This window comes from Manacus candei, unplaced genomic scaffold (assembly GCF_025592945.1).
Source record: "Manacus candei isolate 608988 ecotype Guabito, Panama unplaced genomic scaffold, ASM2559294v1 h1tg000028l, whole genome shotgun sequence".
NCBI lineage: Eukaryota > Metazoa > Chordata > Aves > Passeriformes > Pipridae > Manacus > Manacus candei.
In genome coordinates this window covers 13,390,695-13,406,688 of record NW_026138076.1, presented here as the reverse complement: position 1 = coordinate 13,406,688, position 15,994 = coordinate 13,390,695, and the positions used below count along the sequence as shown (strand labels likewise).

Genomic DNA, 15,994 nt, shown 5'->3' with positions numbered 1-15,994 from the left:
CATGAGCAACCATGAAGAGCCAGGAACAGAAACTGAGTTCCTTAATAACCTACTAAAACCCATCCATTACCCTGGATACCAGCAGGACACAGACTCAGCCATCCTGTGCAGCTGCATTTTTACTGTTATGGATACTCAAGTTACCTGGTACTATTTCAAATTATTTATACCTGCTGCAATCATATCTATTATTAAAGACAGACATACATCCATCTTGGGGTAGTTTTTCCTTCCAATCCCTTTAGAGGCATTTGTAGTGTCTACTCCTGACTAATCCCAATTGACAAGAAAGAAGAAAAGAATATAAAAAACCTCTGTAACTCCTTTCACACCTACTGTGATATTTACCCCTTTCTCTGGTCTCTCCAATTCTTTCCCGTGCTTTATTGTTCATTGTTATCCTCCCCCTCATCATCCTTTTTCTTTCATTTCTCTTCCTCATTTATGTGGTTTTGCCTTTCTTCCCTCTTCTTTCTTGCTTCCTTCCCTTCATTTTCAACATTCAGTGACCTGATCCTGCAGTTTTCCTCCTACATTTCTGAAACTCAAAATGCATGGACCATAAAAGCTTAGGAGGTAAAAAAGGTATAGGAGCAAACATCATTCCCTCATTATTACCTCATTTTAAAAGAATCTAAGAGTGTGGTTTTTTAAATTTTTTTTTCCTTGATTACTGCTGTATGAAAGGCCTAGACAAACAACAAACCCAGGAAAAATGAAAGAGCCATTGGAGTGGAATGGTTTCAGCGAACGCTGAATGAACTGTGATCTTTGGTGGCATAAAGATCAACACGAAATACTTTCAGCTGTAGCAATCAGTCGATACTTTCCAGACCATCCCCACGGTGACAAAGACAGAGGCATTTTTAAGTTGTAATTGAGATTAGCCTTGATACATACAGTTGGAGCTACGCCTGTGAACTTTGCTAAAAGGCTGGCTATGTAAACCATCTATCACTCAGTTTCACATGAGCAGTAATCTAATGACACCACAGAAATCTCACCATATCCCTTGCTACACACGTCTAGGCACAGCAGTGGACTCATGCCAGGGTGCTTCAGCTGTGCTTCTGAAGGATTTGCCTCCCAAGATCTGGAGCACCATACAGATCCTCACTAAAAACTGTCATTATTCCTTCTTAGGGTGCCCAAGTTCTGTGCAATGTTCAGTCTTGTAGCCCAAAAACACTCTTGCTCTAATCCAGCTTACTAGATTTGCAGTCATGTGCTAACTGAAAACCCATGCATAATACTACTGACTCCAGCACGCTTTGGATGAAGCCCATAGAGACAGGCAAGATTGCTTTTCATAGATGGGAATAAAATATTTTGTTTGTTACTATTAAGCTAACCACAATAAAAATAAATAGTTCTCTTTCATGTGGTGATGGAACAAAGCAACCATGCTGTATTCCTTTTTTAATTACTAGGTTGAAAGAATCACTGTCTTCCTGGCATGTTTAATTCTGAATCATATTCATCACATATATAAATAGCCAGCAACTGTATATAGTACAGAAGGGTGGACAGGAAGGTTAGGGAATTAGCTTGATGTCAAGAAAGCATTTCCTGTGGAGTCACCAAATCTGTCCTGGATACAGACTCTTACATTGGCTCACAGGGAGCCTGAAGCCTGCTGTGTCCTCGTGTACCAGACATGCCAGGTGAGCATCTCCAACTTTACTGGCATTTGGAAGTTTCTCCTCCTCAGACATCACATAGGCATAACTTACTTTTTTGGGCTTTGTAATGATTAGGAAAAGATCCTTCCTCTCTGCCTTGTGTTACAGGCAGTATACACTTTAGTGCCAAAGCCCCAGCAGCTACTCCATGGGGTCAGGGAGACTACTTTCTCCATCGAAATCTGAGTGGACAAATCTTGGAGGGAAGCATTGACTCTACTACCACTAAAAACCAGGATGTTGAGCATAAAGAAGTGGCTGCAAATAATACCATGGACAGGGTGCTAAAAGGCAGAGTTAAAGTTGCGGCCAGTCACGACTAAACTCACACATTTTTTATGTGGTTTGCATTTGTAAATAATTCACATAAACACAAAGATTAGCACAAGTCTGGCATTGAACTGCTTAGGCCATCAGGAAAACTAAGCTAGAGTCTCCTGGGACTTTTGTAGTAACGCGGACATTGCCTTAGCACTGCTGTGTGCCGCTTCAGTAACCTCAGAGCCACGGCAGCTCTCAGCTGACTTCACAGAATCACAGAGGTTGGAAGAGACCTTTAAGATCAACCATCAACCCAGCACTGCCATCGCAACCCCTAAACTACTAAGCAGTAACACCCAGCACCAGATCCAGACAACTCTCAAACACCTCCAGGGATGGTGAGTACACCACCGCCCTGCGCATTGTAACAGAATGCAGGAACTTCTCAGGAACAAGCGAATTTTCCATGCTCCCTCGTTCGGCACAGCGGCAGTGGACACACACGACAGGCAGCCGCCTCGCACAGCAGCCCGGGGCGGGAGAGAGCACATCCCGACCCGGCTGGCCAGGGCCCTGCCGGGGGAATGCTGCCCGGCCGGCCCGGCCGCTGCCCCGGGCGGGTGATTGAACCCCGGCTGTGCAGCACCGGGGCATCCCACGGCCCCCGCACGCCGCCCGTGAAGCCACACGCGGTTTAGGAATTAAAACGAGGGTGGGCAGGTTTTGTCGCCGTCGGCTGCGAGTTTGAACCAGCGCACCTTGCCCGGCTGGAGCAAGGTCACGGCCTGCCCCGACCCGGCCGCGGGGAGGGCCCTGCGCCCCCCGGCACCGCCGACAGCCCCCAGGAGGGGCGGCCGCCGTCCCGGGCGCCGCGGCCGGATCCTCCTCCACCCCGCGCGGTATTTTTAGCCGCTGACCCAGTTCCCCCGCTCGGCTCTACCTGCGCCTCCCGCGCCGGCCGCCCCCCCGCCCACAGACGCACCGCCCAGGGACAGCCCGGCCCGCGCCAGGTGAGCGGAGTGGGGTGCGGGACCCGCGGGGCAGGTGCGGCCGGGGCGCGCGGGGCGGGACGGGACGGGACGGCCCGAGGGGACGCGGGGCCGCCGGAGGGGAGCAACCTGGGCGGAGGAGCCGCGCACGCCGGCCCGACGGCGCTGGCGAGGAGCGGGCGGGCGGGTGCGGGCGGGGCGCTGCCGGGGCCTCCGCGGGGGCGGAGGGGGGGCGGTGCCGGCGGCGAGAGCGGCCGCGGCGCAGTTTTCTCCAGCGGAGCCGAGCTACAAGTGACGGGCGGCGTGTGTGCGTCGGTGTAAGTGCGGGCTTCTTGTCCTGCAGAAATGTGAGTGTCGTCCCGCCCCCCTCATTCCCCCTCGCTCTCTCAGTGAGGGCTTCCCGGGGCGGTCGGATAACGGGGCGCGGGAGCGGAGCGGGGCTGAGGCTGCCCGAGCGCCGAGGTGCCGGCGGAGGAAGTGGGTCACTGCCGCCGCTCCGTCCTGCTCCAGCTTACTTTCCTTCTTTGCTCTTCGGCGGTTCCCCGCCCGCCGCGCTCCCGTGTGCCTGGCGAGGTGCGGCGGAGCCGCGGCCTCGGGCGCAGCGCAGGTGAGGCTGCAGCGGGGCCCGCCCCGAGGGGCCTCTGCCCCGGGCTGGGGGGTCCGAACTTCCAGGGGCCCAAGCTGTGTGTTAAGAGTTTTCGATATTGAGCGATATGGAAATCGTATGTTGCTGGGGTAGCTTTTTTATCTAGATGAACGCTGACACCGTGGTTGAAATCTGCTACAGCTTGCTGTCTTGCACCCCAAGTGCTTTGGTCCTGCACTAGGAGTACAAACACTCCTGAGACTTTTTTTTAGGAGTATCTTTACTGCTTGCTCCTCCGCTCACTGCTATTTATACCACGCAAGGTTGGCAAGGAGGGGAGAGCCAGAGTTTAAAACGACATGGAGCTTAAACTTGATACCATTGTTCCAAGGCCAAGGCAAGACTGCAAATATTTAAAATAAAACAAAAAAAATCCAGCAAACAACTCTGTGAAAACACCTTACACCTGCTTTTCTACTGTATGATCAAAGCAGAGAACTGAGCATCCCCTTCTTGTGAGGGGTACGTAGGTTTTTGCTTCAGATATGGCTCTGACAGTCTGACACGGGGTCTGAGCCTCTGCTTTGGCTTTATGTTTTGTTTGAGTTATGCTTGTGATGTGATGGGCAGTACAGCTGGTTAAACCCCACACCAGGGGGTTATCTGAAAGATGAAGTCTCACACTGCGACAGATGCATGACTTTCACTTAGGCAGGTAAAATAAATTGTTATTGGTCATTGCTAATAGGTCTAAGAGTAGCTATATGTAAAATATTGTTAACACTAAGTCTAATTAATTGAGTGATACCTACACTGTTGAATACATATTGACAGCTAATAATTTTTTTCTTTCTTTTTCTGAATGAACTCAGTACACAGTAATACTTCTCTCTCTGAAGTGAGGAGGGGTGAGGTGTTCATTTAATGAAACTTATTTTATTTTGGCAATACAAAAGCTTTAACCTTCATTATTTATCTCACTAAGATTTTCAGAGTGGATGGTGCTGTCTAATGTGATGGATCTCCCTAGCTGGATTGCTGGATAAGGCAGGTATTAAAAGTTGTTTATTTCTTGTGATGTGCACTGTGCTCTGGTGGAACTGCAGCACCGCATTGTAGCGGCTGGCTTAAGTGACTCCAGGTCAGCCACTGGGTTAACTTAGTTCTCCTAGTGCTCATTATTGTGAGTGAGCAATAGGTTGCATTTGAGCTCTGTTTTTATGTAGTGTAATTGTATGTGTGGTAACAAGACTGTATTTAAAATTCATAGAGTCACTTTTAAAATATTGCAGATTTCTGGCTGAGATCAGTCTGCTTCAGAATTGTGGCTAAAACAGTGATAATAATCTGATAACTTTAAGCTAAAACTTCACCTAATATAATTTTCCATCCAGGATAAACATGATTCTGCATGTCAAGATTCTGTAACTTGAAAATATTCAAACAAATGTTAAACTTTTAGTAGCTGGCCCGTTAAAATGGGTTTCATGATCTTTTTGAGAAATTATGATTCAGTAGATAGGAAGCCTTACTGTTGGATTCATAACTACCCCTGATTCTCGTGTGGTTTACTCAGTCTTACAGCTGAAATCAGTATCTAAGAATTGGCTAACTGCAAAAATGCAATGTCAAGGCCTTGACAAAGTCAAGATTTGATAGAGTAATGACACAGTAAATGCATTTGGGGCTCCTGTTTCTAACTCTTGCATTTTGTGGCTGCAAAATTTGTCTGCAACCACGTACAGAAGAAGTGGATTTCTTTTTTAGAAAAAGCCAAAAATGCCAACTATAAGTAGACTTTTTTATAATCTTGTAAGACCTAGTATTGGGCTGAGATCTAACATGTCAGATAGCTAATGATGTCAACAATCTAGCAAAATAATTACTTAGACTAGTATAATAGAAACTGTGGAATGCGGATTAGCCAGCTGATAGTGTGGGACTGATTTTTTTGTATCTAAAAAATAAAAATATACATACTTTTTATACATGTATAAACATATATATTATATGTAAATTGTGGTATATTACATATTTGTATATGATGCTAAAGTGTGCCACTGCCATATTTTGATTGATGTTGAGAGATAATTATGTGAGCAGAAGTAGCATGTGTGGTGTGATCCAACAGAAACTGCTGAAGTGATTACCTGTCCCAAGTCCCTATATGTTTAAGTAATTTTGTTCTAATATTTTGATTTCGTGATGTATGCTGATTTCTTGTTTAATTGGGAAAATCAAGCCTTTTTAAAGTTGCCTTTATCCCATGAATTCAGAGGATTACCTGCAAGTTTGTGGAATGCTCAGTCTATGCAGTAGTTTGGAGTTAAAGCCGGACAAGTTAATGCTCTTTATTCTGCTTTACTTGATTTCATGTGGGAAGGGAAACAAGAGTTAGTGCTTCTTCAGTGTTTGTGGTGTGGAATTGGCTGTTGCAGTTTGTTTTAAGCAAACATTACAGTGAAAATGATAACAGCCTACTTCTGTTTAAGGGAGTACTTGCATTGTGAAGTTTATTCCTTTTCTTAATTATGTATGAAGATGTTTTTAGACTCAGCAGTTGCTCTAATAGAGGCATGGGAAGAGTTGTTTTCTGCATTCCTATTTTTTGTTGTTGCAGAGATTATTCCATGGAGTACATTTGCTATACGTAGGTATGCTTTATTACTTGAAGAAAAAAATCAGTGCTAGTTGGTAATTTTATTTGTTCTTCAAGTGAGAAAATAATATTAATTATGAGTCTTAGTTTTCTACTACATGGGCTTTTTTTTAGCCCCAAAAACTTATGTCAGGAGTCTTCAGTGGAAAGTTTCCTTTTTCCCATTCCTAATACCTATATTAACTTCAGTTTTATTTCATTGACTTTTCCTTCCTTTGGCTGAATTGCATTAATCCGTAATGATTCTGGCCCTTTTCTGCTTAAGTTAACCTCAAAGTGCTTTGATTAGTACTCTGTTCAGTTTTTGCATCAGGAAAAACTGAAACTACTGTTTGTGGATTACTGTGATGTGATTTGTGCATCACCCACTTGTATTGACTCCTCAGTCTCTGTTCTCATTCCTCTTTAGGAGGTTCCCTTATGTCTGTCATTTTGTTTGCCTTTATCTTAGAATTTATTTTAGCTCTTCCAACTTTGCTAAGTTGCCAGTGTGTTCTTAGCAATCTTCAAATATTTAAAGATTTCACAACTATTTTTCTTTTTGCGATCTTAAATAATATTTAAAAAATAGAAACTAGGTAATTTTTGCATTTAATATAAATGTGGATTTATTGGGTGCAATATGGAAATTAGGAAAATGCAGGGAAAATGAAACTAGTGTACTCAAGGCACTGGGAGTCGAGATGTAACTTACTTTGGGTTTTGATGAACTGGTCCTACTGCAGACCCCGCTGAATGTGCGTGCAGTGGTCGTCTGTCTGCTCGGAGTGACAGTGGTCATCCGCTGTACAGCGAACTGCCAGACGTGGGTGAAACAATCAGAGTGTGTGTAGTGTAGCACTTTATTCTAAGGCTGGTATTCCTAGTATTTCTAATACGTTTTCCTGGATAGTCTATACTATGTCTAACAGGAAGAAATAAGAAAACCTACCTTCCAGAGTCAGTTTCCCTGCTGTGTTTGCTCTATTCGTGTCAGGGAAGAAAGTAGACAAGTCTTTTTCAAGCAAAAACAGAGCCATTGAAGGAGGAACTGTCATTACTATGAAAAATATGATTGTAGCTATGTTAAGTAACTGTTTTTTCCCCTGATTTCCTGTCAATGTATGAGGTCCCTATAGTGTGTTCTGGACTTGTTGGTTTAGTTTGATGGCATTAGCTGACAGCAGTGAGGTCTAGATGGAGTGATCTGTGAAACGGTACTCATTTTTTCTTTGTGAGATCAGCTCCAAACCTATGCAACTGGCCAGAAAAGAAATTTCATCAGTGTGCTCCTGAATGAGTGTGATTGTACTTTTGGATGAGTGTGAGTGTTACAGACTGCTGCTTCTATCCATTCATCTCCTGTTGGAGTTGTAGCTGAGGCTGCTGGAGAGAGGTGCTGACTTATCATGTCTCTAGTGTTGCATTGCAGCAGACTGAATAATCTTGACCGAAGAATTTTAAGAATAGGAAGATTTTACTGCACCATCATTCCAGGAGGGTTTGGGAACTAAGGATCTGTATGCCATTGGGCAGTATGAGCACATTGTGGTAAAGAGTATGGCCTGGTGGAAAACTACCCTCAAACAAAAAAGACTATAAACTTGTCCATCAGCTAAGGTTTGTGTGCCCCTTCTCCTAATTAACATGATGCTGTGGTGGCTTATGCATAGTACACATCTTGTCAATGCCTAGTCTACAAGAGTCATCAGTTCTTGGAAAAAGTCTGAGTTACTTGCTCTTAGGATCTGATTTAAGTGTTTTAGTGGTAGTGAAATATTTCTTTGGCTGTGATTACTAGAGATATTTGAAATACTAGTTGACTTTAAAAGGAAAGTCAGGAAGTGCTTGCATAATACTTTCTTCAAGTTGGTATTTTTCTTTGTAATTCTGTAAATTAAAGCATTTTTTTAATTTGGCTGGGAAGTACCTTTGGAGGTCACTCTTTCCAACTTCCAAATGGAAGTAGGACTAATGCCTGTGCTAGATCAGGTCAGTCATGGCAGGGTCCAACTGAGTCTTGCAAATCTCTGGGGATGAAGGTTCTGTAACCTGCTTTGGATGCGAATAACTTTGTTCAGAGAAATAACTTGAACTGGGATGGCTGATGAGCCGTTTTCAGAATTATAGGCAAAGGATGTTACTTAAGTCAATTGGCAGTTGTACCTGGTTTTGGTACTGAATTCCTTCAGATTAAACAGAGACCTTCAAGGAAATTGGTCTAAAGTAAGCTGTTAGTGGCCTTACCTCTGAAATTACACCAATCAGATGGTTTATTCTGTCACTCTGCAGGGCCCTAACTCTTTATTGCAGCTCTGAGTTGCAAGACTGTAGTTCTGCCTGTAGGTGCTGGGCAGTTCTTTGAATGTTGGCTCCTCTGTAAGAAATTCTCACGCTCTTCCCTTTGAGCCTGTCATTTCATCCAGTTGAAGTTTTGCTGTCCTTAGAATTGCTTTCAGCTTGGGGAGAAAGAAATAATCTCCAAGTTTTCTGGGAGAAATTAGCAGGAAACTTGATGGTTTTAGTGGTATATTGGTAAACGGTGAAAAATTAGAAGACTGCTTTGTGGATGTAAGTACAATTAGTTTGATAAATAATTATCCTGCAGAGAAGTGGCGTATGTACAGTATGTAAAACTGGCAGTCTGTCTGTGTCTTTGCAAACTTTATCTAGAGTTTCTAGAGTTCTGGTAACCTGTATGATGCAGTGGTCAATATGGCTTTCAGTCTGTGAAGCAAAAAGTGGTTGTTACTTGTAAACTGGGTGACCACTTTTAGAGAAGTATAAAGGATCGTTTGATGGGAAGTTGTCAAAATATATTTTCTACTTTGGATTGGTTTGTTGGTTATTTTCCTCTCTTGCTTATTTTATTGGTTTTGGTGTATTTCTGTGTTATTTAGTCTCACTTTTCTGTAGCAGCAGTATTACATACTGGTGGTTTTCTCATGTTTGTCTTGGCCCTTAAGTGGCTCGATTAAAAAGACAGCTTATGGCAAACTCATTCACCATGAACATTTGGAAGTAAGTGGGGTAGGTGTTCATTTTGGGAGATGCTGATCGATAAACAAAACCAATATGCAGTATATATCCCAATGTTAGGATTATTTATATCAACATTAATTCACCATGGAAATTATGAATCAACATAAAACTTTCTGTAGTAGTATCAGGATGCTGTCCTCTTGAATCTTTGTGATATTCTTCTGGGAAAAACTGAAGAATAACTTGAAATTTGGTTTGAAAGGCTTCTGACACTCTTCTCTGCCACAGGTAGTGCTGTTTGGACTGTCATGTAATCTGCAATGATGTCACTTGGAGATAAAACCATTCTTTTGATGGAGTTTTACCTGTCGCAAAGCATGAACTTTCCTGACATCTTCATTACTAGGCTTTAAATACTTGTTAAACCTGCTGATTTGCACCGGTTCTGTTCATACTTATATTGTGCTCTTTGGGATTAGCAACCCCAAAAGTCACAGTTTTCAGAAAACACAGCTTTTAATGAGTCCTCTTCTATCATTTAAATCAGTGTATAACTTTTTTAGAAACTGGAGAATTAAATGTGATAAAATATGAACTGTTGCATCTGGATTTGTCTGAAAGCTGACTTGTGTCAGGTGTAGGAGCTGACAATTAAACACACTAAAGCTCAAATAAACCCAAAACCCCATAAGGGGGGAGAAGGACCAGTTGTTTGAACAACTAATTCTTGCAGCAAGGTGTATGCAGTGTTAGGGTTTTCACTCTGTGGAATGTGAAAACAAACTTCTGTTAATGATCTTCTATCTTAATGCCTGGGAGTATGCATTATGCACAGCATTGGACTGAAATAGTGAACTTGGTCGACTGGTCTAAGAAATTTGCACTGAAATTATCCTCTCTTACTGTTTTTTATCTCAGAGATCTAGTCTGGCTCGTTAGACAATCTTCTGCAGAGACTGGACAACTGTGCTCGGAGTGCTTGTGAAAACCTCGTCTGTCTTTAATGCCATGCACGGTTCTCCATGTATGGCTCAGTGCAATTTGCTACAAGCAATTCTGTCCTGGGTTTTTTTGTTGGTTTTTGTTTGTTTGTTTGCTTGTTTTGTAAAAACGCCTGTTGAAACCAGGTGGTCCTTTGTCCATTATTGTATGTGGACTTTGTGATTCCCTCTGAGAGGCTCGACAGCTTTTGGTTTTGTAAAAGTGCTGGTGTTCAGACCAGTACTGAATTACTGTATGTCTCTTTTTTACTCCACTCTCCTTTCTGGTTATTGCTTTGGGAAGAAGAAAAAGAAGAAAAGAGATGCTTATATTGAACTGCTCTTTTCCACCTTTCTGACATCAGTCATTCAGTCCTGTGTGTACATGATTATTACTATTACTGATTATTATTACTATTACTGATTCCTGGGTGAGGCTTTTAATGGTCTTATGGCTTCTCTGTTGACACTGACTGTCTGAGCAGGTGAAAATTTTTACATTGATGCTGTCTCCACTGTGTCCACCTCGAGTTGAATGACAGCTTACTTTTGATACTGCTGGTTGATGGCTCTGTGGTGCCATTTCTGGATGTACTTGCCTGACAGTTCTTGGCACCATAAGCAGGCTCTGTCTGTTGCAGTGCTCTCTCATCTCATGTGTGCACTGGTTATTGCTTTTCTACCATCATTAGTCAAGGATCTTAAAACCATTACTCTGTGGCTGACTGTTATCTAATCTTGGAAAGCCTATTGGTTGCTGTTCTGCTGTTGCAATGGTACCTAATTGCATGGCTTGTCTGCCGGTTTCCTCTCTGCAAGACGCCCTCCGTGCTGACTTGACTGTTTTATTGCATTGTGGACACCTAGGAGATATCTACAGAATTCGCAGAAATTTGGTGTTTCTTGGTGCTAGTACTATCTAAACAACTCCCTGTTTCAGGTATGCTCTCTATCAGATATTTGTAACGGGGCAGCCTATATGGTGCTGTATTGTCTCAGTTATACTTCAGATGTAAGTTTGCAGGAACTAAACTCTGCTGCAGATTTCCATTAAGGAGAATTTTATTTTGTATACTTGATTTACTCCTCATTTAATGATACAAGCCAAACTTACAGAACTTTACTCTTATTCTTTTATCTTTCAAGCAGTGTGGAATATGAACTGTTTTTATTGTCTGTGAAATCTCATCCTTTTCAGGTCTCTATTACCAGTAGTTGCCATCAGCAACATGAAGGTACTGAAAGAAAATGTGTTGGTATGATTCGTAGTTCATGTGTTATCACATAACATGTGGCTCAGTTTAATGAATTTGTTGCCAGAATTGTCTGTCTGAAAAGTCTTCTTATCCCCCATAGTAGGTTATTTACCCTGCACTTTTTTGATGCAGTGAGGGTCATTTTATTTGATGCTGAGTTTCAGGTAATCAAATTTTTTTCAAGTTTGTATCTACAGGTGAATTGCTAGAGTCGTTCCTTTGCAAGCTTTCCCTAAACGAAAGGAATTTCTCACAGGTATTTTGGTCTGTTTGTGTCTTTACCTGTCTCTCAGTATGAAAGTGTCTCAAAACAACAGGTGTTCCCTGTAGTGCATCTGTGTTTCTTCTGCTTGGTTTCGTTCTCGTAAACAGTTCATAGGACCTCTTCAGGAATGGTTACACTTGAGTATTATGAAACTGAAATGTCTGGGTGTTGTCTCCTGCTGTAGTATTATAATCAGCCAGAGCCTTGATGCCAGGAGATTATAATGGTTCTGCAGTCAGCATAGGTTGGTGGCCTTGGGCTGCTGGATGCCTTTAGGTGTTTGCACTCTCAGTATCTGCCTAGAAGGATGGCAGAGGCTTGCCAAGCAGTTAGGAAGCTCACTTACTTGAGCCTGCTTGAATCTGTAGTAGCAGTATGAATGTTCTTGCCCTGCACCAACTCATCTAATGAATAGCTTCTTCTGATACTTATTTGGAGTTGTGCAGAGGACTGCTTCACCCAAGGATTCTTTGTTCTTTGTAGTTCCTTGATATTCTAATAATAAGTAGTATAAACCTTGTGAGCTTGGCAGTTTTCTCAGGAGATTATAAAGGCTTTTGGTCATCCACTTCATTATGTATACTGCTCGTGGTAAAACTTTGCTACTACCTTGTTGCACAAACACACAGATCAAGATACCTGAGTAGTTTCTGTATGTGGTTAGGACTCACCATTGCCTTTCTTTCCTCACCCTGAACCTGTTTGCATTTGTGCTTTGGATTTCATGTAATAAAATGTCCTGCAGCTCAGCAAATGGGCTCCAAAGTCAAATACCATAAAGCCAGTCCTCTGTGTCACAGATTTCTCATAGGTGTCATAATAGTTGCATTAGGCATAACTCATTTTTATTTGTGCATCTCTGCTTTAATAATGCTGCATCTCAACACTTAATAAGTCTGGTTCCAAATTTCACCCAGCTTGAGCTGGTAGTTCATTTAATAGCTTAATTGCAAGGTAATAATTGAATAGCAGCTGTCCGTTTCCTAGATGAGGAGGCTATATCATTAGATGTTCTGAAGTCTTGCTAAAAGCTGCCTCTCCTGAAAGATGGATTGCAGCTTTAGCTATTACTTTAACAAGAAAGGTATTGAGCATGTTTTTTGTGGTGGTTGTATTGGACTAGTAGCTTCCCTGCTTGCCCAGTAGACTATTGGCCAAGTGCTTCAAGCACTAGGCAGTGATGCATGGCGTATTAGCTGGGGTCTCTGGATGTTTCTCAGTGTGTGGCTTTTTCCTGCTGTCCTAGCCTATTGGAGAACACTACTGTAGTTCTTCCCCTCTGTGCCTGGCTGTCTTCATTGCAGTGTCTCCTGTAACTAAATTGTTGGTGTCCCGTAGGTCACAGCACTGTTGTGCCAGTGTGTAAGCTGCAGTGTACACCGATGTGTAGTCACAAACACACATTTGTAAAAAATGCACTTTTTAGACAAAGAAGTACTGTGGAGCCTTGAGAGGAGTGACTGTAACGTGTCCAAAACTGAGAAGAGCTGAAGGTGAGGAATTGCAGTGGTTAGAGCAGCCCTTCTAACAGAACACTTGACATTTCAGTGGTATAGCTTGGCATGTGGGCATGCCTCCAGCTTTACCCTCCTGTGGGGTACCCTGTTGGTAAGGTGTCACCTAAATATAGTAAGCCTGTGCAGCGGGATGTTTTTTCCTCTGCAATGGGCTATTTTCAGTGCAAAGTAAGACGGAAAGCTTTGTCTTCTACAAGGTCACTCCATCACAGGTTTTCAGGTATTTCAAGTTGTTTAGCTTTCTTACTGAAGGCTGTGTAGAAGCTGGGTGATGGACTTTGGGGTAGTATTTCTGTTCTCTAATCTATAATGGGATGCATATAATTGATAAAAGAAGTCTGATTCTGTAGAGGTCATTCCATAGTATCTACACAGGTTATATTTAGTGCTTGTTTCTGTCTGATTGGTGTCAGAGTAAAGCTAGTGTTACAAACTGCTCGCTTATTTATAAACACATAGAGAATGCCAGTTTCCTGTAGAGGGGCAGCCTAGAATTTTGTTCTTAAAAAAAATTGTAGGGAAAAAGGTTTCTAGGGAAAAAAAATTGGTTGCAATGTGTTCTTGATGCCCGTTTTGTTTTACCAAGCAATGGCTTCATATAAAAGTAGGTTTGTGGTTGTTAAATGTAAGTACAGCTAGATGTGGTAGAGAAGTAAGTTTCTCAGTCTCCAGGACTATTCATGTTCTGCAGGTAGCAGAGGGTGGGTAACAAAACAGTTAAAAAGTGGTGGGCTGGCTCCTTCCCTGCACCTATTTGGATGAACTTTCTCCCTCACCCAAAAAAAAAAAAAATCACAAATACAGTATTCCTGTCTATCCCATTTCATATTTACTTGTGAGTGAACAATTGCAACAGTGTGCAAAGGGGCAGGTCCTTGGATCTCTTAAATGTTAGTATCCTGTCAGTGTATGTGTTTTGTTTTCTGTTTTTATTTTAGGAAATCTAAAATGAGAAATTAATCTTATTTTCTGCCTCAGAATAACATTGAATAACTGGATAATCATACAACCTCTCAAGAGTAAGTACAGCAACCCTGTGATTTAATTCAGCTTTTAGTTGACTCCTGTTTGTTTTTTAATGTGAGCTCGATGTTGTGGTTTTGGGGTTTTTTTGTGCGTTTGGTTGCTTTGGTTTTTTTCTTTTTTTAAGCCCTTGCACTATATTTTTTTTCATTGTCACAGAAATTTGTAAAGTTTGCCTTATTTTGACTTCTAGCTGTCAGTGTAGAAAACTGGTTACTACTGTTTGGTAGTTGGGTCTTGACATAGAATAACCAAAGCAGAACTTGCCTATGAAGTCTTACAAACTTTTTGACTTTACTAATGCAAAACAGTTGCATTTTTAAACACAAGATGAATCTGTAGCGTCAGAAGGGGAAAATGTCAAATAATGTGCGTCTGTCCACACTTGTGAAGTCTGTCATTGAAATAATTTTGAGTACTGTATTATCTTTTCCATGCTCTTCAGCTCCTCCAGAAATCACTCTCAAAAAGAGGCAAAGTGGCCTTTGTACTCAGTGATACTTCCTGGAGAAAAATTTAATCTGTGTGGACTAACGGCTGCCTTTCTACAAAACAGAGACTTTAAGGTTAATGTTTAAATATTTAAATGGATTTGGCATGTTGCCATTGAAGTAGAACAGAATGTGCTTAACCCTGAAACTCAAACTGCTCCCTGGGTAGCCAAAAAAAAGTTAATCAATAGTGCAGTGATCTGGTAACTTTAAAGATTATAATTTGAGGCTAATTCTGAACAGGGGTATCCGAAAGCAGGACTATCTATCTGATGTTTTCTATTTAGTTGAGGGGAATTTTTATGGGTGGTATTGGATCTTTTTACGGAACTTTTTAGGCTGAATAGTAGCACTCATCTGTGGGTTAAAGTCCAGTATAAACAAGCTGGTGTAGACTCTAGTAAAATATAGTCCTAAAAGATACTGATCAGCATGAAGGAATTTTAAACTTGTTGAAAACTGGGTAACTTTCTAAATGCAGATGACTTTATTTTTAGTTCTCTTTGTTTGGGTTGGAACGCAAGGGTTAGGCAAAGGTTTGATGCGTGTAAAGCTCAAGTTTAATTTGGGAGTCTCAGTGCTAACAACTTGAAATGGAAAAAGTTAAAGAAGAAAGCCAAGAGCAATTGCACTTGATGTTCTTCACATCTCCAGTGCTTTATACCTTAATCCAGAGGATTGGGTTGGCAGTGTCTGGAATAGAGGTGGGAGCTCCAAGGAGCACCCTGGGACTGTGTCTCTAATCCAGTCTCAGTTTACCAAGAACTTTGCTAAAAGCATCCTGGTCAGTGGAGTGCTTCTCCCTCTTGTGCCAGATGATGCAAACCCAGGTTTTCCGCCTAGTATCCTAAGGATTTTTTGATTTTCTTCACATGCTGCATTGGTAACTGCATGCTCTCTGAAGTTGAGAGAATGAAGCAGTGTACAAGGCATGCTGAAGTAAGCCTGGCTGGACAGGGGAGACAATTTTCTTTTGTCATCTTGCTTTGTTACATGAACCTCATGTTCAAGTTAAAAAAGTATGTGAATTTTTCAGCATGTATAGATGTGAAACGTCATGCTTTAGAACTCCTAATGAAAATAATTGTAAATCCCGTAACTCCAAGTCTATGAAAGAAGTATTTCAGGTTGCAACAGCTTCCCAGACAAACTAGTACTTTGCTTAACTCTGATTAAGTTGTGTGGTATTTGTATTTCAGCGCAGAAGTGAAATTCTCTGGCACAGTGTTAGTTATTTATTTGCTTGAGCTCATGTTTGCATATCCTAAAGAAAACAATGATACTGCAAATAGCCAGCACAGAATTAATGCATCACATACTGTGA

The 15,994-nt window shown here is 41.9% G+C and overlaps 1 protein-coding gene across 8 annotated transcripts in view; it reads left to right on the top strand.

The window, feature by feature from the left end:
• The first annotated feature begins 2,216 nt into the window (after window positions 1-2,216).
• Window positions 2,217-15,994, top strand: part of MTUS1 (microtubule associated scaffold protein 1) — a 131,726-nt gene continuing 117,948 nt past the window's right edge. For 2 of the 8 annotated variants that reach the window (XM_051790295.1, XM_051790288.1), the window contains exon 1: window positions 3,147-3,279. The gene's annotated coding sequence lies outside the window, so the exon portion shown is untranslated. Of the gene's footprint in view, window positions 2,342-2,626; window positions 2,954-3,146; window positions 3,280-3,312; window positions 3,540-4,503; window positions 4,570-13,184; window positions 14,176-15,994 lie in introns of those variants that run through there. The other 6 variants (XM_051790289.1, XM_051790290.1, XM_051790294.1 and 3 more) reach the window with 6 other exon arrangements.